Source organism: Symphalangus syndactylus, chromosome 14 (assembly GCF_028878055.3).
Source record: "Symphalangus syndactylus isolate Jambi chromosome 14, NHGRI_mSymSyn1-v2.1_pri, whole genome shotgun sequence".
Classification (NCBI taxonomy): Eukaryota; Metazoa; Chordata; class Mammalia; order Primates; family Hylobatidae; genus Symphalangus; species Symphalangus syndactylus.
The window spans coordinates 86,265,307-86,291,853 of record NC_072436.2 but is presented as its reverse complement, the minus strand read 5'-3'; the positions used below and the strand labels follow the sequence as shown (position 1 = coordinate 86,291,853).

Below are 26,547 nucleotides of genomic sequence, written 5' to 3'. Positions count from 1 at the left end.
TAAAAATACTAAAAATACAAAAAATTAACCGGGCGTGGTGGCACGTGCCTATAATCCCGGCTACTCAGGAGGCCGAGGCAGGAGAATCTCTTGAACCCGGGAGGCAGAGGTTGCAGTGAGCTGAGATCGCACCACTGCACTCCAGCCTGGGTGACAAGAGCGAAACTCCGTCTCAAAAAGAAAAAGAAAAGTGGATGTATCCCTTGCAAACAATTAGTTTGTCAATTATAAGAACAGCTTATTCTTTAAAAGCTTAGGGCCTTCCATTTGGCAACAGTTTGTCTCCTTTTGATTCTACAATACTTTCACATTCTTACAGAAGCTAATGGGAAATGCTGGATTAGACCACATTATTTATGCTGTTATCTCTGTTTAGAAACTTTTAATGATGACAGATATGCAGTCCCTTCTCTGTGGTCACATGGGAGAATTACTCTTGCCTGCTCCCCTTGCATTTGGGTGGTGTGTTTGACTAGTTCTGAGGAATGGCCTGTGTCCAGCCTATAGCCAGAGTCCTTGAGTGAGAATGGCAGAGCCTCCTGCTACCATGTGACAGGCATGTAACGTGAGTGGGAAAAATGCTTCTGTGAGTTTGAGCCACAGAAAGGCATTCTTACAGAGTGCCTTGGAGTAATGAAACTCAAAGCTATTTTTTAAATTCATCATTTAGTATTTTCCACTAATTCAGACTGATTGTATAGTGAAAAGAATACAGCCATCAGTAAGTCACATGACCGTTATTAACAGTATGAATTTAGACAAATTATGTAATAGAGTTTTAGTTTTCTTGTGTCAAAGGCCTCACCTCCACAAACTACAAACAAACAAAACTTTTGATGACTTCAAATTAGTCCATACCAGAGTGTTTAGTTTTAACTCACTGCTCTTTAGTGCTTGAAATGAGATTCTTTAGACCAAAGTGGCCTTCTTAAAGGTTCACTCTTGTATGCTTATTCCACATTTCTCTATATATTTATTTTGTCACTTCTGGTCACTATATGTAGGTTTATTTAAGAAAAATTCCCTTCCATAGTTTATCAGGCAGGTTAGGCTGGTGCTGCAGTAACAAAGATCTCCAGAATCTCAGTGGCTCAAACTTACAGGTGCATATTTTCCACTCATGTTACTTGTCCGTCACATGGTGTCAGGGTGCTCTGTGCCATCCTCACTCAAGGACTGTGGGCTGATGGGCTAGACACAGGCCATTGATCAGAATAATCAAATGCCCTGCCCAAATGCTAGGGTAGCAGGTAAGAGTAATCCTCCCATGTAGCCACAAAGAGAAGAGACTGGGTATGTGTGATCATTAAAAGTTTCTAACTAAACATAGATAACAGAGTAGGTAATGTCGTCTAATCCGGCATTTCCCATCATCTTCTTTGAAGCACCAGTTTTGCAGTATGTTAACATCTGCTGTTTATAAAGGGCATCTCCTGGTCAAGTAAATATGGAGAATGCTGGGCTTAGTAACATGTACTAGGCCTCTTTAGTGAAGGATGTCTCAGAGCTGTTGTATCCTAACAGGCATTCTGGAGGTGGAGAGTAACATACGATGTTTCCCAGACTTACCTGACCTTTGAATTATTTTCCTACTTTTCATAGCCTCCCTTGGATGCAGGGTTTCGTTGAATATGCTTTGGGATATCCTAATTTGTCTAATTTGTTCTCATACAAAGCAAGTATTTGGAATTGCATTTTAATTAATACTTGCATTGGGAAGAAGCTTTGTTTTTATTGTTTGTTAAAAGAGTTGACTATTTGAAGAGAGATTTCTTCCATTGCAAATCAAATTGCAGGCAGTGTTTTTAAAAATTAGTTATTACTGGTTACATGCCTGTGTTGAATCCATAGGACTTTTTCTTCATTTAGTTGCCTTTGTGTTCTAAACTTACCATTGAAAAGAGAAAGGTAAATAAGCTTTGACCACATATCTTAGCGGTTATAAAAAAATTAAATTGGTTTGGACAGATGGTCCTAACACACTGAGTTTTTTTTTATTGGCTTCAGTGTTTTTCTTGGTTCTCTTTGAGTTTCTGTAACAAGTTTTCTAGAAGTTTTGAAATGAGATACTACTGAAATGAGGGCTCTGATAAGAAACAGAGAGAGAACTTTTGTCAAGAGGTATTAAATATTTCTCTACCAGAAGACTTTGGATTTAAACACAACATTTGCTGCCAGGGATTTTATGCCTCCATATCTAACAAATCTTAGTATGGAAGTTTTTGCTTAGATGTGGCGTAAACTTCATGTAATAAACTTTAGGTAAGAAGGAGCGCCCCCCCCAACCCCCATTTTGTAACTGTACATGGGTAACACTTTATAAGACTAAACTCTGTAACTCCCCAGACTTTCGGATTTGTGGCATTACCTTTTTTTTTTTTAGTTAATGAATTCGCTTTCTATTAGAAATCATGTGAAATCCAGGCCAAGAATTCTTTTCTCATTTTCTGTTTTGTTTGCTTTTTTCCTTTGTGAGTAAACAGGTGTGAAGGACAGTTGCTGTTTCGTGACAGGAAACACACTTTTAAAGCTGTCAGTTACCTCACAGCTCCATCCTACCCTTTTCCTGCTGCCATTACGATTAAGACTGACTGGTGGACTGGGCGCGGTGGCTCATGCCTGTAATCCCAGCACTTTGGGAGGCTGAGGTGGGCGGATCACGAGGTCAGGAGTTCGAGACCAGCCTGGCCAATATGGTGAAATCCCGTGTCTGTTAAAAATACAAAAATTAGCTGGTATGGCGGCAGGTGCCTGTTATCCAAGCTACTCTGGAGGCTGAGGCTGGAGAATCGCTTGAACTCAGGAGGCAGAGGTTGCAGTGAGCCAAGATCATGCCACTGCACTCCAGCCTGGGCGACAGAGTAAGAGTCCATCTCAAAAAAAAAAAAAAAAAGGACTGGTAGTAGACTTTGCTTTTTAAAGGTGACTTGGGAGGATTTGAGGCAGAGAAAACCTTCTTCAGAGCCACAGTTCCCAGTCTTATCCTTTTTGTTGATACTAGTACCGCTGTGGAAAAAGCATTCATGACCCATCACAAAAACATAACATTAAAAAAACATTCTTCACATGGTCTGAGGCTGACAGGAATCAGGCTTAATGTATCCAGGGATATGACAAACGTGGGAACCTGCACCAATCACCACAGAGCTGCCCGATCCTGGTCCTAGGGCCCTTGTTCGTGGCAGGTCTTCCCGGGGAAGATATTTCACTCTTATGAGAATGCTCGTGTTTCATGCCCTCAGATGCTTGTGTCAGGTTCCAGTGATGGTAGCCTTGGAATAAGTCTGCCTTTGAGAGAGGATTGTTTTTTCCTCACTCTTCAAGGACCTGTAGTGGGTCCCCTGCTGGGCCACCCCCTGGACCAGCTGAAATGTTGGGGAGTTTCGTGGAAGAGCAGTGTTTTCACATTACAGGGTGCAGCTCACAGTCAGAAAGATTGTAGAGGGTCATAGAATTAGAAGTTTTGGGTCTGGGCCGAACCCTGTAGATCTTAGTACATCCACATGATTGTATCAAAGAAGAGTCCAGAGCTCAGAGAGGCTAGATGCAGTCACACAACTTCACACAAGACTAAGGGCTGAAACTATCGCTGTTAACAGATAACGTGGAAATACTTGGTGTCCTTGCAACTATTTCTAGTGTGCTGAACCTTGAAAGGCATCTTACTTCTGCTTATTGGAACCACTTGGGATGCATTTTAAAGTTATATAAATGAGTAAGCCTACAAGTTTATGCTCATGTTTACTGTTTTCGTGTTGTTACACTATTAGTAGCATGAATGGTTAAACATTTGCTGAGAAAATAGAAAGTGTTCTGAAAATACACAATACCAAAGATAAAAAAAGATGTATGTATGTATATGTGAGTGTGTGTGTATATGTATGTATGTGTGTGTATATATATATATGTTTTATTACTAGGGAAAGGAGGAAAGCCCATTGTGTATGGAATTAAAAGCCAGAACCTACTGCATGTCCACCTTTGTTTTAATGAAAATAACAAACAACTGAGTATCCTGGCTGCCTGGCCAGGCTGAAGGAAGGTAAAGGTTGTTTTAAAATAGAAGAAGATCTGGTTAAATATTTGACCAGATACTTTGATAAGTTGAAATGTTTAAACATTTTCAGGCCCAGGGATGTCAGTGAAGGCTGACTGCAGAGTCTTCTCTGCCTGCTCGTGACTTGTGCTGTGTATAGCAATGATTTAGAGGCGAATAAAGTATAGTTATAGAAAACATGACCCTTACCACCGCCTCCCCCTCAAGTTGGTTTGTAACCATGTAAGAAATCTAAGGTATGATTGGTAAAATTAAAAAAATAAATCCCATTGTTCCAATCCTCTTCTGTGGAAGGTAGGACTTGGGAGGGAGTATTTTACAGTGGTTAGGTTCTGTTTCTTGGAGCCACACTGCCTAGTTGGAACCCTGCTTCTACTGGTTACTGACTGTGGTCTTTGGTAGGTGAACACATAATTTATTGTCCAAACTAGGTAATTTATGAGAATGAAAGGAGACACTTTTAATAGTTGTAGCAGTACAGCAGGCATAACCTAGGAAGGTCTGAGGCAAACCAGGTAACATGGTCACTCTAGTCTTAACCAAGTTACCTAATCTTGTTGTCTTGGTTTCTTCACATTGTGAAATGGACATGACTCACTTCCTAGGGTATTAAGATTAAATGCAATAAAACATGTAAAGTTTTGCAGTGTTGTTTGGCACATAACTATTCAATAGTTGTAGCTATTTAAAAAATTATTTAGGATACTTAATTCACGTAATAACCATTTAAGCATTCAGTTCGCTTTCTATTGTCTTTATATTATTTCTCCCAAGCAAATTTTGCTTTTTTTTTTCCAAGAGGCAAGGTCTCACTGTGTTGCCCAGGCTGGCCTCTAACTCCTACGCTCAAGTGATCTTCCTGCTTCAGCCTTCCGAGCAAACTTTGCTTTTAATAACATTAATATTTACTAATGGCTTATTCCATTTATGGCACCTGCTCAAACTTAATTGCTTGCTTTATCTGAGCCCTTTCCTCAGATAAAGGCTCAGAAGGTAAAATTGACTTTTACTTTTTCAGCTACCTGTATATCTGGCACTTAATTCTATAGCACCTGTGGCCCAGAGATGGGTGCTGGGTATTGGGGCACTCATTTATCAGGTTGTGTCTGATTAGCATCTACACTGGAGAGCACCTTTTGAACAGCTGGCACTGAGATATAGAATGGTTGGGAGCTTGAGTGGGTGGGGAGTGGCAAAGCCCAGCCTCTTCTGCCTCTTTTAAAAGTTGGATTTTTCCCAGTGTAGTGATGTGTGCAGGGTTGCCAGATTTAGGAAAAACAAAATCAAACAAAAAAGAAACCAGAGTGCCTGGTTAAATTTTAATTTCAGATGAACAACACATCGTTTTTTAGTGTAAGTATGTCTTATGCAGTATTTGAGACATACTTATCCTAAAAATTATTGTTTATCTGAAATTCAGCTTTAACTTGATGTCCAGTATTTATCTGGCAATCCTAGTTTTGTAATCCAAAAGAATTTTTATTCTATTCAGTATAACCCACATTCAGATGTATATGAAACGTGTAGTCCAGATCCTTTTGTAAGTATTGTGTTAATTTTTTGAAAAATCCATGTTGTCTGCCCTCCATTGGAATGGATGGTTGAGAAGTCATCGTTGAGTTGCTGCTGCTGGTTCCCACAAAGGCCAAGATGAAAAAGAATTCAGTCTGGTTTGCCACAGCAGCAGGGATTACATTTGCTCTTTGAGAACTTATTGGCTGTGAATGTGGAGGAACTGAAGCCAGCTCTTTCTCCTTGCAGGGGAGTCCTTTAGTTAAGGTGACTTATTGAAGCCCTGGCCAACTCTAGGAGTTCTCGGTTTTATAATTGAATTACTTTAGTAATATTAAATAATTTGGGGAGGAGGTTAATTTTGGGTCATTTATATTTCATTTGTCAATGTAAAGGGAGCTACTTTTATTGTCATTAAGAGTGACATTCAGCCTGGTGCCTTGGTGAGCACCTGTGGTCTTAGCTACTTGGGAAGCTGAGGTGGGAGGATCACTATAGCCCAGGAGTTTGAGGCCAGCCTGGCAACAAACAAAATCCACATCTCTTAAGTAATAATAATAATGATGATAATAAAATCCTAGAAATGAAGAACAGGTTTGGAAAAAAAAAGTAACCTTCAAATACTCTTCCCATTAAAATCTCTCTTGCTGTTTTTGATTTTCAGCAGTGCTGCCCAGAAAGTGCTAGTGAGCTTTTTGCCCCAGCTTTGGAACTCTATCAGCAGTCAACCCTGAAGGGCATGGCATGCCTTTGGGAAATGCTGATTGGAAGATTAGAGGCTGCAGAAACCTGAGTGTGTGTGTGTGTGTGTGTGTGTGTGTGTGTGTGTGTGTGTGTGTGTGTTTTCAAACTCTGGGTATGATGCCTCTGTTAAACCAAGTCCCTGAGGAAAAGCTTCACCAGGTTAATGATACACTTGGTGAAATTAATTATGGCAAGTAAAGGTTGAGATTTGTGCCTACTGGACAAGAGTGAGCCAGAGCAAATGGATTTTGGACCAATACCGGCTTTTTTATTGCTGCCATTTAAAGAGTTTAATGTCCCCAATGGAAAAGCACAGGTTTCAGATAACCTTTTGAAGAAAAATGCATAGTGGTAAGAGCTTACTGTTAGGCGCAGAGTGTGTGTGGATGGGTTAGCCAAGGGAAGGAATCCAATTAAAGCTGTTTGTTCAGAGTACTAGATTTGGAGGTGTATTTTATTGTTAACTGGTGACTTTCCAGAAAATGAATTATTTGTGTATAAAGATTGATGCTAGCCAGGCTTTATATACTGACAGTTATTTGTAAAACCTCTTTCCTTCCTCCTTTTACCTTCTTTTCTGAGCTGTCTCTTTTCCTCCACATGGCTTCCTTTATAAAGCAGCCCATTTTTTGGATATGGTTTTGCTCTTGATGAGCCTGAGGTTTGGCATAATGCCACAGGATTGCATGATGGGTGGAATATTTGGCCTCATTATTTACATGGCTTAGTTTTTGGTGTTTGAAGTGTCTGGTTGGATAGGGATTGACTATTAATGGTAGACATTTTCACATTTTGGAGCACTGATCCTCAATCTTGGCAGCACATTGGCATCCCTTGAGGAGACTTAAAAAATGCAGGTGTCAGCCAGGCATGGTGGCTCATGCCTGAAATTCAGTGCTTTGGGAGGCTGAGGAGGGAGGGTCACTTGAGTCCAGAAGTTCAAGACCAGCTTGGGCAACATAGCAAGACCTCATCTCTACAGCAGAAAAAAAAAAAGAAAAATTTATAAACAATTAGAAAAAAATGCAGATGTCTGGGTCCCACTTCCAGAGAATCTGATTGAATTGTCTGGGGTACAAAATGGGCACCAGGACTTGCAAGAGGTCCTCAGGTGATCGTAACATAAGCCAAGTATGCATGTTACCCTCTGGCCTCCCCTCAAAATTATGTCTCTGGCCTGTGCTGTCCAGTAGGGAGCCATGAGCACCAGGAAGTTAGTTATGTTTACATGCATTAAAATGAAGTAAACTGAAACTTCATTTCCTCAGTCACACTAGCCACATTTGGAATGCTCAGTAGCCACACATGGCTCATGGCTGCCCTGTTGGATAGTATAGATATAGAACATTTCCATCACTGGAGGCAGTGTCATTGGGCAGCCTAGATCTAGGGTGTCAACAAAACATGGGAGGAGCATGAACATTTAAGAAGCCTGACACAGGAAGGGCAGGCTTGGAATTAGTAATCCCACAGGACTTGGCAGTACTAAGTTACTCCATACTTTTTTAAGCAGCCTTTTTCTCAATGGTCTTTTGGCACCAGAAGCCCCACAGCAGTTGGTGCAATCGATTATGTGTCACATCTTACAGAAAGGCCCCGTTTAAAGCAGGCTGGCCCGAAGGGGTGTGGTGAGGACCGGGGGCAGGCAAATGTGACCCTGAGGAGGCCGGGCCAGGGAAGAGAGAATGCAGCTTTATTCTTTCAGAGCTGAGGAATGCCCTGGAAGGGAACCGAAGCCTGAGTATTGGGGTTAAACTAGGTGAGAGGAGATTTTTATCTCTTCTGCTGGAGAAAGACCTGCCTCAATAGTTTGCCTCTGCTGGCTCATCTCTAGTGTGTGGGAAACAAGGACAGTGCTAGCACATATTTCCCGTGAAATAAACTCCCATTGTGGGCCCCCATGTTCGAGCGCTGGGCACAATGGGGTTGAGAATGGAATCAATTATGTTCCATGTTTGTTCAGACATAGCACATAAGATCCAAGGAAGGTAGGGTCACGGAAAAGCGAGGGGTTAGAGGAAACATGAAGTATACCAAAGGACGCGGATTTTCTACCCTTTGCTTCCCTCAGCAGGACCTTTTTGGAGGTTGTTCCTCCTGTAGGCGTGAGAAACCCTCACGTGGAGAGGCTCTCTGGAAGCCAGCAGTCTGGTCTGTACCATCCAGGCTCTTTGCTATGCCTTCCTGTCTCCTGCATTTCGCTGGACATTAGCACCTCCCCAGGAGCAGATTTCTGTTGCTTTCTGTGAGCCCACTATAAAGAAAATGCCAAGTGTTCCTCGGTACAGCAAGTGGGTAGGAAGAGCTCTGAGAATGCATGGATCAAAGGCACTTGGGTGATTTAGGGGTGTGACCCCCAGTGGCTTCACAGGGCCTGTGAGTCATTTCAAAGAGTTTCTCCTGTTTTGTCATTGTCTGCTGTAAAACCAGGGTGAAGTGTAAGTGCCTGTTGCAGACCTTATTCCCTTGTTGCTTTGTTCCGCTGGTCAGGTTAGTGTTCTTGACGGGGTTGTATCCAAATATCTGTATTGGGGCTGTGCATGGTAGCTTATGCCTGTAATCCCAGCACTTTAGGGGGCTGAGGCAGTCAGATCACCTGAGCCCAGGGGTTCAAGACCAGCCTGGGAAACATGGTGAAACTCTGTCTCTACAAAAAATACAAAAATTGGTTGGGCATGGTGGTATGTGCCTATGCCTTGGGAGGCTGAGGTGGGAGGATTACTTGAGCTCAGGAGGCAGAGGTTGCAGTGAGCTGTGATTGCACCACTACACTCCATCCTGGGGGACAGAGTGGGACCCTGTCTCAAAAACAAAACAAAACCAAATATGTGTATTGGCAAGTGATAACTGCACGGTATTAACTGCCTTTCTCTGAGAAATAAATGATCGGGGCCCTCCTAGGACTTTTATATGCTTAGGAATTGTGTTTATTTTCCTCTCCTTCACTTCAGTCCTGCTTTTGACTGCCAGAAGAGGCCTGCTCTCCTTCCTTTCCCATTGTCAGTAAATTTTGGACTTTTTGTTAATACTCATCTGCTATTTTTAATTATGTTTCACACTTTTATTTTGCCATTTTCTATATTCTCTTTCCTCAAGCTCAGAGAGCAAGGTAGGAAATGTTAACTTGTCCTATGAACAGGAATATGGGAAGCTGGAAAGCCCAAAAAGAATGCTAAGAGGAATAATAGGAAAGCCAGCATTGATGACAAGTGTCTTCTGTAATTGCCATCCTGGTAACTCTTCAGGATGTCACTATTCCTCTATGCTTATGGATGTTTGAGGCCTTTTATAGGATAGAATTTTAAAGGACAAGTATAGAAGTGTTAACTCCTGGGAGTAGTTCGTTGGTTTTCCCTTCATCCTTTTGCCTGTACCTGGCGTGGGGTGGTTGTGGTTTCGGAGACGAGCTCCCGGGAAGGTGCAATGTGGCTCATTCCAGGCCTCAGGCACCAGAATACGTTTAGCTTCAAAAATGACAAGTTTGATAGGAGTGTTCAGACCAAGAAAATTAATGTAAAACTTCTTGATATAGTATGTCAATGCTATAAAGAAGTTCTTGAGTGTCGTGTAAAATACAAAAAATACAAACCATTATCAAACCTAAAAAATGTGTTAAATTTTTATAAAAGACAGTGAAGGATTCTTATCACACAATGTGTAGACCATGCGCCTGTGAACTTGAAATTTGCACAAAATGTGGAAAGAAAGAAGACATTGTTATTCTGTTCAGTAAGGAACCAGAAAAAACAAAATATTGAAAACAATCTAAGTTCCAATCGTAGAAGGAGCTGCAGAAGAAATGAAGAAAGGGACGATAATTTAGATTTTGATGTTGATTTAGAAGACATAGGAGAAGGCCGGGTGTGGTGGCAAGAGCCTTGCTGGGGTCTTCTGATGCTTGTATTGAAAAAACTGCTTTTGCTTTGTAACAAGCAAACATTGTCGGTACTTTTGCTCCGAGTCATTTACTTGAGATCATTTATCAAACGGCGCTGAGGACCAATTTTTGAGGCTAGCAATATAATAATGTCATCTTATTTTTATATGAGCTAGTTCTTATATAATCATCAATTCTGAATCTGGTTTACTTTGGTATTAGGTAATATATCATATACAATTTATATTCATGTATAAAATTTGTCTTTCTATAGCTTTTTCTGATTTCCTCATTAGGATTTCTTTTTTTTTTTTTTTTTTTTGCTGTTTTTTTAACTTTTTCAAAAATCAGCACAATTTTTTCCTTTGAAATTAAATAGATTACTTGGTTTCCAACGTTTAATTATGTCTATCACCAGAAAAAGTTTTCACGTAATGAAATTAAGCAATATTATATTAATGGAAAACATTATTCTCAGGACTAATTACTGCGCACCTTTGATGTGTACTTGTTTGCATTTACTATGTGCATGACATACTGCTGTACAATGAATTGCAGAGTAATGATGATTCTATTAAATGTAGATCTATTTTTCATATTTGCACAACTTAAGAAATACCAACATCATTTTATCTGAGAAGCCTTTCCTGATTTTCAGCCTAGATCAAATTGCCCTGACATGTGTTCATAAAGCTGCATACTTTTCCTTCACAGTATTAAGTATCTAATGTCACATTTCTTCATTAATAATTATTAATGTCAGTCTGCCCACTAGACTAGAGCACCATTGTTTTTCTAGTGTTACAATAAATAAATAAATGAATCATTGAAGTCATGTATCATTAGGATTTCACAATATCTTTTATGCAATACTCAAAGTCAAAAGTTGGTCAGAATTTCACATTAAGTTGACTTTTAATATCGTGATATTAATTCACTTGATGATCTCCTCCTGTGTTTTTTTTTTTTTTTTTTTTTTTGAGATGAAGTCTCGCTCTGTTACCCAGGCTGGAGTGCAGTGGCGCGATCTCGGTTCACTGCAAGCTCCGCCTCCCGGGTTCACACCATTCTTCTGCCTCAGCCTCCCGAGTAGCTGGGACTACAGGCACCCGCCACCACACCCGGCTAATTTTTTGTATTTTTGGTAGAGACAGGGTTTCACTGTGTTAGCCAGGATGGTCTCGATCTCCTGACCTCATGATCCGCCCGCCTCAGGCTCCCAAAGTGCTGGGATTACAGGCATGAGTCACTGCACCCGGCCCATCATATCCTTTTTGAATAAGAATTTCTAGGCACTAGGTCCAGGAGTCTGTATTTTGAAATTGCTAGGTGGTTTTGGTGAGCATCCAAATTTGAGACCCACTGGCCTTACCCTCTTGCCTCAATTTTCAAATGAGGAAACTGAGGACTAGGGCGGGAAAGTGATTTCCTTGCAGTTAAAGGCAGCCAGTGGTAAGACGAGACCAAGGACCTTTCTAAGGTCCCTTGCACCCCTGAGAGTCAGTGACTCTCTGTTTTCACCTTGGACTGCCATGATGTCTGACTCATACTGTAGTCTTCTTCCTAAATCCTCCTCTTTTTATTTTTTATTTTTGTCAGTGTGTTGAATTCTCTAGTTTCATTCGGTGAGTGCTATTTCTTGCTTCATTATAAAAGGTGGTGTGTCACAGGTCCTGTGTGGTCACACAGGCTAAGTGTAAGCTTTGAGAATGATCTCTCAGACCCTTTTTCTCAGATTCCAGTGTTGTGCATTATCTCATCCTGGTGGCTTCTTTGTGATTTAGTTTCCCCTCCTCCCTTCACCATAAAAAAAGTCTTATCTCCTGATGTATTTTTGGCTGCAGAATAACTCCAGATGGTACATTTTGTATAGGGAAAAAAAATAACAATTTTTCACACTCTTCTGTGAATTATTTTTCGACTTTCAATTTTAATGAAGTTATTAATCGTACAAAGGCTCGCTTTGTAAAGAGACTAATCTGAACAAACTTGCTTGTATACAATAAGTCCCATGGCAAAAATTAAGAGTACAGTTATTATCAGAGACTAAAATAACAATTTAATTTTCTAGAAATAGAAAATTAAGAAAAATAAGTTTTAATGCTGGGATTTGACATTGAGAAATCAGTGACAAAAATGAGACCAAATAAAATGCCGTAATTGGCCAGACATGGTGGCTCATGCCTGTAATCCCAGCACTTGGGGAGGCCGAGGTGGGAGGATCACTTGAGTTCAGGAGTTCAAGACTAGCCTAGGTAAAACCTGGTCTGTATTTAAAAAAAAAAAAAAGCCAGTCATGGTGGCACATGCCTACAGTCCCAGCTACTCAGGAGGTAGAGGCAGGAGGATCACTTGAGCCCAGGAAGCTGAGGCTGTAGTGAGCCATGATCATGCCACTGTGCTCCAACCTGGGTAACAGAGTGAGACCTTGTCTCAAAAAAAAAAAAGAAAAAAGAAAATGATATAACTGAAAGTACCTTGAAAAAATATGGCAATATGCAGATGCATGTTGCTGATTTTTAGAATCATAATTCTAAGCCGGGTGTGGTGGCTTATGACTGTAACCCCAGCACTTTGGGAGGCCGAAGTTGGTGGATCACCTAAGGCCAGGAGTTTGAGACCAGCCTGGCCAACAGGGTGAAACCCCATCTCTACTAAAAATACAAAAATTAGCCAGGCATGGTGGTGTGCATCTGTAATCTCTGTTCTTGGAAGGCTGAGGCATGAGAATCACTTGACCTGGGAGGTGGAGGTTGCAGTGAGCTGAGATCGTGCCACCGCACTCCAGCCTGGGTGACAGAGAGGGCACCCTGTCTCAAAAAAACCCCAAAAATCATAATTCTTATTTGAGAGCTGATGACAGTTGCAGACAATTAAGAGCTTTTACAAAGAGTGTGCATACATTTAGCAATCTCTAATTGGGAATGTTTTGGAAAACACTCCTGAGAATGTAGGTTATTTATAGAAGATGTCCTTTGATATAATCTTCCTACTGTGGTTTTTATCATTTGGATTTTTCTGGATCAATGAGAAGACCTATGAGCCTAAAATATTTGTAATTCTAGCTGTGTTTCCATAAGAACATGAGAGAACCTCAGCATTAACCATTCTTGCTGGTCTCACAGAACACACCAAAAATCTGTTCAGTTTTGCTGGAGTGATGACAGAGAATGGAAAACAAGTTTAGGAAGTTTTTTGTTTTTTTGAGGCAGAGTTTCACTTGTCACCCAGGCTGGAGTGCAATCTCAGCTCACTGCAACCTCCACCTCCCAGGTTCAAGTGATTCTCTTCTTCCAGCCTCCTGAGTAGCTGGGATTACAGCTGCATGCCACCATGCACTGCTAGCTTTTGTATTTTTAGTAGAGACGGGGTTTCACCATGTTGGCCAGGCTGGTCTCAAACTCCTGACCTCAGTTGATCCACTCGCTTCGACCTCCCAAAGTGCTGGGAGTACAGGCAAGAGCCACAGCGCCTGGCCTGTTTATGAAAATTTTATAAACAGATTTCTAAATTCAGAAAGTATTTAAGGGATCCCCTCTGGTGGCACTTTAATTCAGGTGGGGTCCACAAAAGAGGAAGATATTTACTAGGAAATTTGAACAACCTTGAAATCACTGAAAATGGTGATGCGATTCTCCAGAAATTTCTGATTGGGAATAAGCACTTTGAAGTAATTGGCTGTCTTATTAATCTGCTGTTCCTGAATTTCCCCTTAGTAGTGGACATGCTTTATTGCATTAAGTTGGATAACCACCTTAGTAGCAAAGATGGGCTTGGGCTTCAGTCTGGTCAGTAGGCATCTTATTCGGGTAGATGCCAGATGGGAGGGATGGGGACGGCTTAGTGAAGAAGGATGAGGCTGGAGGTGACTCTTGAAGAATGATTAGTGTTAGCTGGAAAGATTAAGGTGTGGGAGAGTCCCACACAGGGGAACAGCATGCAGAAAGCCAGGGAGAGAGAAAACAGTGTATTTTGAGGCCCTCTTCTGCTGTGGCTGGAATAAAGAGGGCTGTGTTGAAGAGTGAACGGAGCTGAGGCCAGGCAAAAACTCTTGCATGCCTTGAAAGGAGGTTTTACCCAAAGGACAAGTGAGGAGGGTGGTGAAACATTTTAGTCAAGCTTGTGTGTTCTTCATAGCTCGTTTGAGCTCCGGCATGGAAGAGGATGGATTTCAGTTGGGCAAAATTCAGAGCAGGGAAACCAGTCAGGAAGTTGTGGCAATAATTCGGTCAAGAAACTCTAAGGGACCTTACTAAGGTCAAGGTTAGACTTTGTAAATTTTGGGTTCCAGAAAAACTGTTAATAAACTTGACTGACAGGAAGATTCCCCTGGCATCATAGCCTGTCACTGTGAGGATTTACCTTCTTTTTCACATAGTAATAGATTGTGAAAAGTCTCCAAAACCATACTCAAGGGTTGAAGGTCACCACATTTTCTCTTTCGATCATTCTACACTTAGGTAGAAAAAAATTTCATTACCAACTAGATAATAGGATTTGAGCTGTTGTGGTGGTTGACATTCTTGATGAAGGACTGATCAGAAATTCTTGGTCATCTTATGTAAGAATAACTTCTTGGAGTAAATACGTTCCTGAAGAGCTGCCATTTAAAGTAAACTTTTGAATATTATATCTTAAATGCTTTGTAATAATAAACATTTAAATTCTGTGGTTCAAATAATCATTTTTAAGTAATTTACTTCTTATTTCTCTCTCTCTTTTTTTTTTTTTTTTTTTTTTGGAGACAGGGCTGTCACCCAGACTGGAGTACAGTGGTGCAAACACAATTCACTGCAGTCTCAACCTCCTGGGCTCAAGCAGTCCTTCTGCCTCAGCCTCTTGGTGTAGCTGGGACCACAGATGCTGCCATACCCAGCTAACTTTTCTTTTTTTTTTTTTTTTTTTGGTAGAGACGAGGTCTCGCCATGTTGCCCAGTCTGGTCTTGAATTTCTAGGCTCAGGCAGTCCTCCACCTCGCCTCCCAAAGTGCTGGGATTACAGTCATGAGCCGCTGCACCCAGTTTGTTTCTCTCTTTTTAAAATCCAGATTTTTCTATTAGGCTTTGCAAATAGGCCCTTAAAGAAACAGACAGCATGGCTGGTAAACAAATTTTGTTCTTTATGTGTTTCCAGAGAAATAATGTGGTATTTTAAGAGCGTTTAACAGAAGACCTCAAGATAATTATTTTTAGGATATACCATAATTTAAAAAATAACTTCTGAGTATGAGAGTTATACATTAAAGAATATTCCTATAATCCTAGAGCTAAGCCATGCTATAATTCTGGTCTGGTGTATGGTTTGTGCTCACATATACACTCACATTTTTATACCCTTTGTTTTTATGGTCGTATTCATGTTAAAAAATTGTTTTGAAAACACTTTTTATGGCTGTATAAAGTAGGTGTACCCTATTTCTAAAGTAAGCGTGCCCTATTACTGGACATTTAGTTTGTCTGCAATTTTTTTTTTTTTTGCTACTATAAAAAAGCACAATGATGAGCATCACTGTATTCATATTTTTATCTGAAGTTACCTTTTCCTTTAGATCCCTGAAAGTGGATTTGCTGGGTCTAAGGAGTTTTACCTAACACCAGTTTCAAAGGCTGTGTCATTCTTGTGACCTCATTGCAGGTGGTGGACCTACTGCCCTTTGCACCGACCGACTGACTGCTGTGGTAGCATGCCTTCGAACTTAGGCAGGCTAGTAACATTTTACATGGGGTTTGGTTTTTACTTAAAAGGTTTGCTTCTGGAACATTTATGTAAGTTACAGCAGTCTTCATGCTGAGGACACATGGACATGTCTCTTATGTCTCCAGCAAAGATACCCCCAGCCTGCCGTAGAAATGTAATTGACTACTGAGCGGATTTCCTTTCCTGTGGAATAGAATGAGATTTATTGGCTTGTGTAAACTAGAGCAGGAAAGTTAATAGAAATAATAAAAGCTGTCAGACTCTGTTTAGTTCTGTTATGCTATTACACTCAGACCCTTTAAAAACTGTGTTTAGAAAATTGTTGTGCAGTTTAATATGTCTGCAGAATATTGAATACAGTGTCCATCAGAAAATCTAATCCTTTTTTACAGTTTAGATAGAACTAAATAGCATATCTTATTTTTTTGAGAGAGGGTCTCACTCTGTTGCCCAGACTGAAGTGCAGTGGTGCAATCACAGTTCACTGCAACCTCCGCTTCCTGGGTTCAAGGGATTCTTCCACCTCAGCCTGCTGAGTATCTGGGACCACAGGCACACACCACCATGTCCGGCTGATTTTTGCATTTTTTTTAGAGTTGGGGTTTCGCCGTGTTGCCCAGGCTCGTCTCAAACTCCTGGGCCTCAGTAATCCTCCCGCCTCAGCCTCCCGAAGTGTTGGAATTACAGGCATGAGCCACCGCACCCGGCCTAAGGAGCATATCTTGATGTTTCTAGTTTTCTTATAATTTCCTTCTGTGTTCTGGATTACTCTTACATATATATTCTATAAATTGTGTGTTTTGTGTTTTCTTTTTTGGGGAGTGGGGGGAAACAGTCTAACTCTGTTACCCAGGCTGGAGTGCAGTAGCATGATCTCAGCTCACTGCAACCTCCGCCTCCCAGGTTCAAGTGATTCTTGTGCCTCAGCAGAGTAGCTGGGGCTACAGGTGTGTATTACCATGCCTGGCTAATTTTTGTATTTTTAGTAGAGACAAGGTTTTGACATGTTGGCCAGGCTGGTCTTGAACTCCTCACCTCAAGTGATCCACCTGCCTTGGCCTCCCAAAGTGTTGGGATTACAGGCATGAGCCACCACACCTGGCCTTATTTTTATGTTTTATGAATTTAGGTTAAAATTGTAGAAGAGGGTCTAAGACTAAGTTCCTATGTAGATATTTGCACGTGAAATTGCTTTTCTATCTGTAGCCTATGTTGTATTACTTAATAGCCTCTTAAACAGGAGACCCCTGATACCTTACATCTAAATGTGAGTGATGATAGGGTGTCTATCAAAGACACAGAAGTTAATATAACTTCCCCAAAGTCATGTGAGTGGGTTACTCTCTTTACTTGGAACACATGCAAAGAAAGGATCCTCCTTCAGCACTCGAAGATAATCACAGTGTCATGCTCTTTTTCATAAATGCCACTGTAGAGAGTACAGAGAAAAACGCAATTAATGGTGCTACCCAAATCCTGAAAAGAATGAGGTACGGTGTCGGAATTGGACAGTAGACAGAGTGCAAGTTTTTACATAACTGTAATTAATACAGACATGACTTACTTGAGAAACTTCAAATGTGAATATTGTATTTTAAAAATTACAGATGATGATTATTCACATTATAAAGTGACTCATCATCCCTTTTAAAAAGGACTTATCTTTCTTTTAAGAGGATATCCCCCTGGTGCATTTGAGTCATTGTCTGCTCATTGTTTTAAACAACTTGCAGTTTCTTTAACAAATTACAGTATGACCTGTGATATTACCCAGACATTCAATTCTGAGGTATTTAACTAGAGATACCTAGGAATGAAATGAAAACACATATTCGTACAAAAAAAAAATACACAGGTGTTTATAGCAGCTTTATTTGTAGTAACCCCAAATTGGAAACAACCTACATGTCCATCATGGGTGAATGGATAAACAAACTGTTGTAGCCATTTAATGGTATACTATTCAGCAATAAAAACAAACTATTGGTAAATGTAGCAACATCAGTGAATCTGAGAATAATTATACTGGGTAAGTAGCCAGACAAAAAAAGAGTTCTAACTATATGATTCCATTTATATAGAAATTACAAACTAATCTGTAGCGATAGAAAGCAGATCCATGGTCGTCGGGGGATGGAGGATAAGGGTAAGTGAGGATGGGCCAGGAGGCATGGACTCCAAAGAGGCATGGGAAACTTTGGAGTGATGGATATGCTCATTTTGTTGATGGCAATGATGGTTTCACAGGTATATACATACGTCAAAACTTACCAAATTGTGTAATATGCACATTGTATGTCAGTTATACCTCAATAAAGCTGCTTTAAAAAAAAAAAAAAAAAAAAAGAATGTCCTGAGATAAGTTCTGTCTTCCCTTGTCTGCGAATTGCACCATTCTTTTATATCTCATCCAGCCTGCCCACAGTCAAGAACAGGGGCAGAAGTGGGCTGACAGGTGTAGTGCAGTGTGTGGAATGCTGTGACAGATGTGGGCACAGAAGGTACAGTGAAGACCCCCTGGAGGAGGTGAGCTTGAGGCAAGTGTAGAGAGGGCATCTCAGCGGCAAGTCTGAGAATCATAGGAGGTTGCAGGTGTGTGGCAGGGGTTGGTCTGGAGGAAAGCAGGGACCATACATTTGGAGCATTGTTTTGAAAGCATTGAACATCACTGACGGGTGGTAAGCAGGGGACAGACAAAATCAACTCAGGGCCTTGCCCACTCTGGGAAGATGAGGAGGCAGGAATCCCAGGTTCAGAGCTCAAGGAACCCTTATGTGATGCCACCCCCTCAAATCTGTTTAAATCATATTAGGAGAACCTTGTTGTCCGAGAGGGCTCTGTCTTGCCAGACAGTTCTGCTTTGTCCAGGAAACTGCACACTACATTGGAATCCCACCTGTACAAATACTTAAGATTTTTCATTGCAAAAATAAAGTGTTCTGTGTAGAAACTAAGGAAAATACGCTTAAGAAAAATAAGAAAATTTAAATTGCCTTTAATCCCACCACCCAGTGCTAAATACTTCTAACATTTTGGTGTATATTGTTTCAGATATATGTATGTTTTAAAACAAAATTAGAATCATAATTTGCATATGTTTTTACTTTTATTTCCTCTGAGCATTATTCCATGTTTTATGTAGACATAAAATATCATTGTTTTTATTTGATGCATAAGAGTCTACATATTATATGTATGGTGATTTATTTAACCAATAACCTCTTTTGGGCATTTTTTTGGTTGTATAATTTTTTTAAAAAATTCTGGGAAAACCATAATTACTTTATTAAAAAGCAAGTAAATCAAAGAATATAGTTAATTTTTTTATTAACAGGTGCAGTTTCTTAATTCATATTAAAGAAAAATAGCCTTGGTCTAGTAGACATTATAACTAAATGAAGGGAGGATGGTCCCCTTCTAGAAGTACACATGGGCTTATACAGTAGTTCTTTGTTACCCAGTGATAATTATTTCATCTGTGCTCTTCACAAAAAGTAACCATCTGTGGGAACTCTGTTGTTCCCAAAGGAAGATTTATTCCCCATATCAGAAATATGTTAAAAAAGTATAAATAGGCCATGCACGATGGCTCACGCCTGTAATCCTAGCACTTTGGGAGGCCGAGGCAGGGTGGATTGCCTAAGCTCAGGAGTTCGAGACCAGCCTGGGCAACACAGTGAAACCCCGTCTCTACTAAAATACAAAAAATTAGCCAGACATGTTGGCAGGCGCCTGTAATCCCAGCTACTTGGGAGGCTGAGGCTGGAGAATTGCTAGAACCCGGGAGGCAGAGGTTGCAGTGAGCCAAGATTGCGCCACTGCACTGCAGCCTGGGCGACAGTGTGAGACTCCGTGTCTTTAAAAAAAAAAAAAAAAAAAAAAAGTATGAATAACAGTAACAGCTAACATTTTTTTTTGGAATGCTTTTATCTTCTACGTATTATTAGAAGCATTTCACATGTATTAACTTATTTAATCATCGAAACAGTTCTAGATGTAAGTTCAGTTATTTTTCTGTTTAACAGATACGTAGACAGAAGCACAGAATGTTAGTAACTTACCCAAATAAATGATCAACTTATATGAAAACATATCCATCATCACTAGTAAGCACACTTGCAAATGATAATAACAAGCTGTCACTTTAGAGACCTGCAGTGATCTTAGAAACTTAATACTTGACGCTGATTAAGGTAGAAGGAAACAGGCCCTCTGTACAAGGTTGATGGTAGGATCCATTTCTGTAGGGCAGTTGGTTTCCTTCTAGAAAATTTATCCTATGAAGATAATTGGACAAGATTATAATGATATTACTGTGCTTGTGGAAGTATTGAGAATAGTGAACAACTCTGTGTCCTGTAATAGGGACTTGGTTAAATACGTTTTGGTACATCCATATGATAGAACACCATACAGCTGTTACATATGACGATATGGGCGTATGTTTATGGAAGTCGTTGCTCAGGAAATTGTAAATGGGGATAAACAGACGGCATGGAACATGAAGATCCGAAATCTGCTTCTGGCTGTTGGTCTGGGGCCCCCACCAGGAAACCAGCACGCCTGGCTTCCTTCTTTTTTACCATAAGACCAGAAAAATCCTAGAGTTGCAGTGAGGAACTGTCTTGGGTTCTCTGAAAATGAGCATCATGAAAAATGCCTGGCTTAGAAGAAGAGAAGGAATTAATACATTTGGTTATAGGTATTATATTGGCTTCATTTAACAAATGCAGAAACAATTTTATAACTGGAACATTTAGCCGCTGCAAAAACTATGAATTAGTTTTTTTTTTTTTTTTTTTTCAAGTTTTCCACTAAGCTCACTTGAGTACTTTCTTCCTTCTTCCTTTGAGACTCAGTCTAACCACCAGGGAGTCACCTCTTTGTTGATCTGCCCCTTGATGCCAGGAATTTCGTTTCTTCTACCATACTTTACCTATGTTTGATGAAACATACTTTACCTATGTTTGATGAATTCAGATGTTACTGTGAACAGTGGCTTGGTATGTTAACCTTCTTAGGTTTTTAAACTTTGAACAACTGCCTTTCCTCAAAGGCGAAACTAACTTGTTTGGGAGTTGCAGAAATCATAACTCCCCAAGGAAGCTCACCCTCAGTCCTCCAAGTCATAGAATTTAAAGGCTGCCTTGATGCCACCAAAAACCTCTGTTCCTTTTGTTACAGAAAGAACATTGTGTGGTGTACTTCCTACGTTTTGAAAAATATCTGCAAATATTTTGGGAACTGAATTTTGGGAAGGGCTACCCTCTGGCTGAACTCTGCTTACAAAATCCATAAAAACAGGGTTCCAGCTCTGCACAGCAGGACAGGTGCAAGTGTGCGCCAGTAACCTCACAGCCGGAGACCATCTCTACAAACATCCTGCCAGGAGAAGAGTAGAGAATAACAACGGAAAAAAACAAGCCCTCCAGTTGGCATTCTTGTTGAGGAAGTCCATCAAGAATCAAGTTCCTGTCAACTTGTTTCTGTATTCTTTTGCTTAAAGAATCACATTATAGAGTCCCAATCCGAAAAAAACTTTCTGTTATATTTCTTAGGTTGGGGATACATACAGCATGGAGTTGGAACTTCGGTCTCTGGAGCCAAACCCAGATTGAAAGGCAGCAAGAGAGTAGCAGCTAGGGGCATAGACTAAGTGCTTCCACGCGGGTGGAGCACGACCAGTGCATTCACAGGACGGGAATGTTCGGTAGACTTGCTGCCGGCCATGTGTGTGGCTTCTGAGCACATGTGACTGGTGTGAATTTTAAATTTTATTTAATTTAATTAAATTTAAATAGCTACACATGGCTTGTGATGACTGTGTTAGACAGCATAGGATAGACTTAGAAGCTAGACTACTTGGGTTCAAATTCCAGCTTCACTATCGTTTACCTCTGTGACCTTGGACAACGTTCCCTGAGCGCTTTGTGCCACAGTTTTCTCATTTGTAAAGTGATAAAAAGATAATAGTGCCTACCTCAAAAAAGGTTATTTTGAGGATTAAATGAGTTAATATTTGTAAAGGGCTTAGACTTGGGCACATAGTAAAAGCTGTATCAGTGTTTCCTAAATAATGCAACTATATATACATCCCTGAAGTGAAAAATTGAAGCTAGATCCATACTATATTTTCTTTCAAGAAGCTCCCATGCATCCATTGTCAATGCATTTTTCTTAAAGACCCCTTAAATATTGGGGAAAGCAGAAAAGTCATTTATTTGATAAATATGTCTGGAGCCCATACTTTATGCCAAGTGCTGTGTTGGGTGCTGGAGATACATGTGGTGGTGCATAGAGACTTGGTTCATCCTAATCAAGTCCCGCAGTGTTTTCACCTAGTGGTTAAGGAACTTCAGAATACGAAGGGACTTTAAAAGTAGGGTAGAGGTGTAGATGTAGATGGAGAAACCCAGAGAGACTTTGCATTTGCTCCTAGTCAGCTGGCTGGGACTTCACCCTTCACCTCCTGTTGGCTCATGCTTTTCTCTTTGCACCTGTGGAGCACAGGTGTGTCCTGAGGCCCTCACCACCCATGCAGAAGCCTTTCAGGTAGGGTTAACATTTGCCCACTTCTGGAAGGGATCAATCTTTCAGTTCTCAGATGACAATGATAATTCTTGGCCTATTTTGACTCCTCTGTATAAAATAGTGGCAATATTAGTAGTTTTTTTGTATTGGTTTTAATTTTTTTCTCCTTACTTAAGGAAAAGTTGGAAACTCATGATGGTTCCTCCATTTTTTTGTTTGTTTAAACTTTGCTGGTTCATGAGATTGAAAAGTCTGTGCTTAGACCATACCACCCGATGAGGTTTGTGTAAGCCTTAAAAAATAAATATTTCAGTCCCAACATTCGTGTAGTACTAAAAGTGAGAGGCTTTTGAACCATAACTGATTTGACAAGAAATGGAGGAAGGTGACTGGTTGTTTGCCTGTTGATTTGCTTTCAGCACTTGCTAAAACGTGGAGCCAAGAGGAGAGAATCCACCAGATTGCTTTGCATATGAAAAATATTAAAATGTCAGCACGGCCCAGCCACTGACATAAGAAAAACCGTTCCACAGTTAAGTCTCTAAATAATGTCCTAAAAACACAACATCTGTAATTATCTAATTAATAAAGGATACAGGTAATAAAAGTAATATGGAAGGCATTTTCTGGTAGATAAACCTTCAGAAACCTTCACATCTGCACATGATTACGAAGCCCTGTTGTTACTTTGCTTTCCCCGTTCCTTTAGCCCATGTTTCTCACTATGAACTAATAGTACATAATAATAAAACCCTGGATGTCAGCCAACACAGAGTTTTGGCTAAGTTTTCCAGTGTTTGTTAAAGTTGAAAAAGCATTGCAGCTGTTATGCTGGGTACTTTCCAATGGAGGATATGTTTTCCAGATGAAGGCGCAAATGGTAATTGAAATGTAATCAGTATTTTTGGCATCTTGGAATTATAATTCTTTTTACTTTTGTAATGTTAATTGTTCATTTCTTAGGATTTGTTTTGTGTTTTTCTGTGATCTGTAATCTACTAAAAGTGAGAGAATGAACAAATGTTTTAGGCTGTTTTTCATTCTTTGAGAGAAAAAACAATGGCAAGTAGTCACATTTGTTAGGTGATGGCTTATTTTAAATAACCACAAAATTTATGTTTGAGATATTTTATTGTAAGACTCATGTTTCAGGCAACAGAAAACAAAATCTAAATCTCAAATACAATAAAATTTTAGAGATGAATGGAAACTTCTAGATCACTTGGATAGGCTGAAGACTCAGTGGGCTTCAGGTGTTCCCAGGACCAGGCTGCTGGAGATGTCCCTTTCTTTGAGAGATTTGTTCTGTTTTTTTTTTTTTTTTTTTCATCTCGATCCACCGTGCTAAGGAGGGGTGGGGTGTGTCTGCTGATGGTTTTATTGGTATTTGAGGTTTCTAACATTTTTTGTTTAAGCTAGAAAGAGCTCTAGCTGATTAGTAGTTCTCAATCCTTGGCTGGATATTTTATTTTTTGTTTTGTTTTGAGACAGGATCTGGCTCTGTTGCCCAGGCTGGAGTGCAGTGGCACATTCGTGGCTCACTGTAACCTCTGCCTCCCAGGTTCAAGGGATCCACCCACCTCAGCCTCCTGTAGTAGTTGGAATTACAGATGCATGTCACCATGCCCAGCTAATTTTTGTATAGATGGGGTTTTGCCATGTTGCCCAAGGTGGTCTCAAACTCCTAGGCTCAAGGGATCTGCCTGCCTGGGCTTCCCAAAGTGTTGAGATTATAGATGTGAGTCACTGCGCGTGGCCGGCTGCGCATTTTAAAGATCTTGATGCTCACTCATACCTGAGCCAGCATAATTAAATCACAGTATCCCCACAGGTGACAGTGATGTGCAGCCAAGAACACTGTTCCTGTCCAGTCCTCTCTTTATAGATGAGGAAATTGAGGTCCTGAGCAGCTAGATGACTTGTCCCAAGTGCCCTGTTGGGACTGACCCAAATAAGGAATGGCTGATTTCTGGAAGGGATGTCAGATTCTCTGACTACAGATCTCTCGTGATCTCTCGGGGCTTGTGGACTGTCCTGTCAACAGTCAGGCTAGGCAGCTGCAGAGAGCAGGACTCTGGGGTCCCCAGTGAGGAGGAAGCAAGGAGTCCTTATCTTCCTGTCCCCTTTACCCAAGTAGAAATTGCCCTCCCCTCTCCCACATGAGCTACCAGAGGCATGATAAACTGCCTCCGGGGCTTTTTGGCTCTTTGGCTCTTTTTTTCTTTTTTTTTTTTAATTCCTTTAGAAACAGATAGGTTTGTAATTAGCTAAATGAGACTGGCAAATTTCAGACAGTTGCTATATATTACAAAGGAGCTTCTTGAATAGCTGGTCATCTCTGCATATTGTAGAAACCTTCCTTCTCCCTTTTAGGGAACACTACACATTATTTAAGTACAGTGTTAGGGATAACTGATCATTTCTAATGCTGTGTATATCCACTAAGGATAATTTAAACCAATTAAATGCTAACCTGACTGGACAGCCAGGTGTAGGTTTGTGGCATCCAGAAAGAGGAGGAGATGGACTTGGTGGATTCTGAATTGTTCAGTTCCAGCTCTTCGTGTTTTGGAGGCTTTGTCTCGTTACTTACTCACCTTTCTGCTCAGTGCTCCTTGACATGGCGGGTCAGGTTGATGGGAGGTGGTACCTGGATGCCCTTTGCTGGCACTGAGCACTGCACTGGAGAGTTACCACCCCTGCCTGGGGATGGAGCCTCTCCGGGGAGAGGACAGCGCAAAGGTGGGGGACTGGGAGTTGTGAGAAGTGGAAGCTAGCATATGGAGCAACTAGTGTGTGTAGAGACTTCATGAGAAAAGCTTGATCACGTTTTGGGAAGTATTTGCAGCTCCCTGAAAATTTGTGTTGGGAGGTGATCATTAGCATCTTTTGGAATATTTGATAGGAAAACATTTGCACTAAAGCAAGACTAGATTAAGGAGCTTTGGTTCATTTCCAGACCTGTTCTTTATTCTAGTATGACAGCATCACTCTCCAAATGTTAAACTCTGAGATAGGGAGTATGTGTATTTTTCTTTTCAGGATGTCAGTCAAATAGTTCACTCATTCCTTCCCCAAACACACTGGCCTTTGAAATGACACCCTACCCCTGCCAAGAGTGAGACTGTGGTTCTGATCGGGGAGCTGGTGAGTTTCTGCTTTCTAGCCCCAAAGGCCTCACCCTTGCTCTCATCTGGAAGGTGATGGGAAGGTTTGTTAGTCTTCTCAGGAGCCAGTCACAGGACCTCAGGAATGTAGCCTGTAATGGGCAACTGGCATCAATTTAGTGCTGTGGGGATGGCCAGGCTGTCAGAGAGGTCGCACTTTACCTGCACCCCCCCCAACCCCGACCTCTATGAAGGGTTGGTTAACATCAGGGATGGCTGCTTCTGACATAACTGTCTATCTCTGGCAACAGAGGAAGATACCTTCTGCCATTTAGAGGAAGAGAAATACTCACTTCAGAGAATACACTTTGAAGTGGGGCCGTGTGTGCATGGGTGACAGCTCCCTGCCTACTTTTCCTGCAAGGTTCTTGTACATCAGGAAAGATAATGGACTTCCCTTGAAGTCAGACAGAGATGTGTTCATGGAAAATCTAAGTGCAAAACCAAGGGCAAACTCTGGCTTTCCTGGGGGTTTTTTGTTGTTGTTTCTCCTTTTAGAATGGACAGTGAAAGCAAGGTGAAGGGCTTCGTCATCCCTCTTTTGTAAATCCTGTTGAGCAGGAACCTTCTGGAGCTTCTAGATGGAGGTTCCTGGAGATTGTGTGAGTGGCGAGCAGTCTGGTTGAAGAGGGCCAGTGTTTGTTGGCTTTGCCCTCATTAAGTGTCAGGAATGAGCTCTGCACAGACTCAGAGAGCTAACAGATCAGCTAGGGTACCTCAGAGAAGAATGCATTTGAGGCTACTGCCATGTTCCCTCTGTGGTCATGAGGAAAGGAGAACTGCCTGTGTGGTCTGGGAGCTTCCCTGGCATAGTAATCACATTGGATTTTACAACTGGGTACATTCTTAGCCTTCAGTTTGGTGATCCCTGTGTTTAAAAAGAAAATCCTTTTGTTGTGTGGAGCTTAATCTGCTGAGCTTATTTTTGGTCATCCATTCTCACCTGCCTCACGACACTGGTC

General features: G+C 40.9%; 1 protein-coding gene and 1 pseudogene across 1 annotated transcript in view; both read left to right on the top strand.

Annotated features, from left to right (window-relative positions):
* SPTBN1 (spectrin beta, non-erythrocytic 1) overlaps nucleotides 1-26,547 on the top strand; it is a 212,223-nt gene that overhangs the window by 18,717 nt on the left and 166,959 nt on the right. The gene's annotated exons all lie outside the window — the stretch shown is intronic.
* On the top strand, nucleotides 99-26,388 carry LOC129462662 (uncharacterized protein C9orf85-like; annotated as a pseudogene).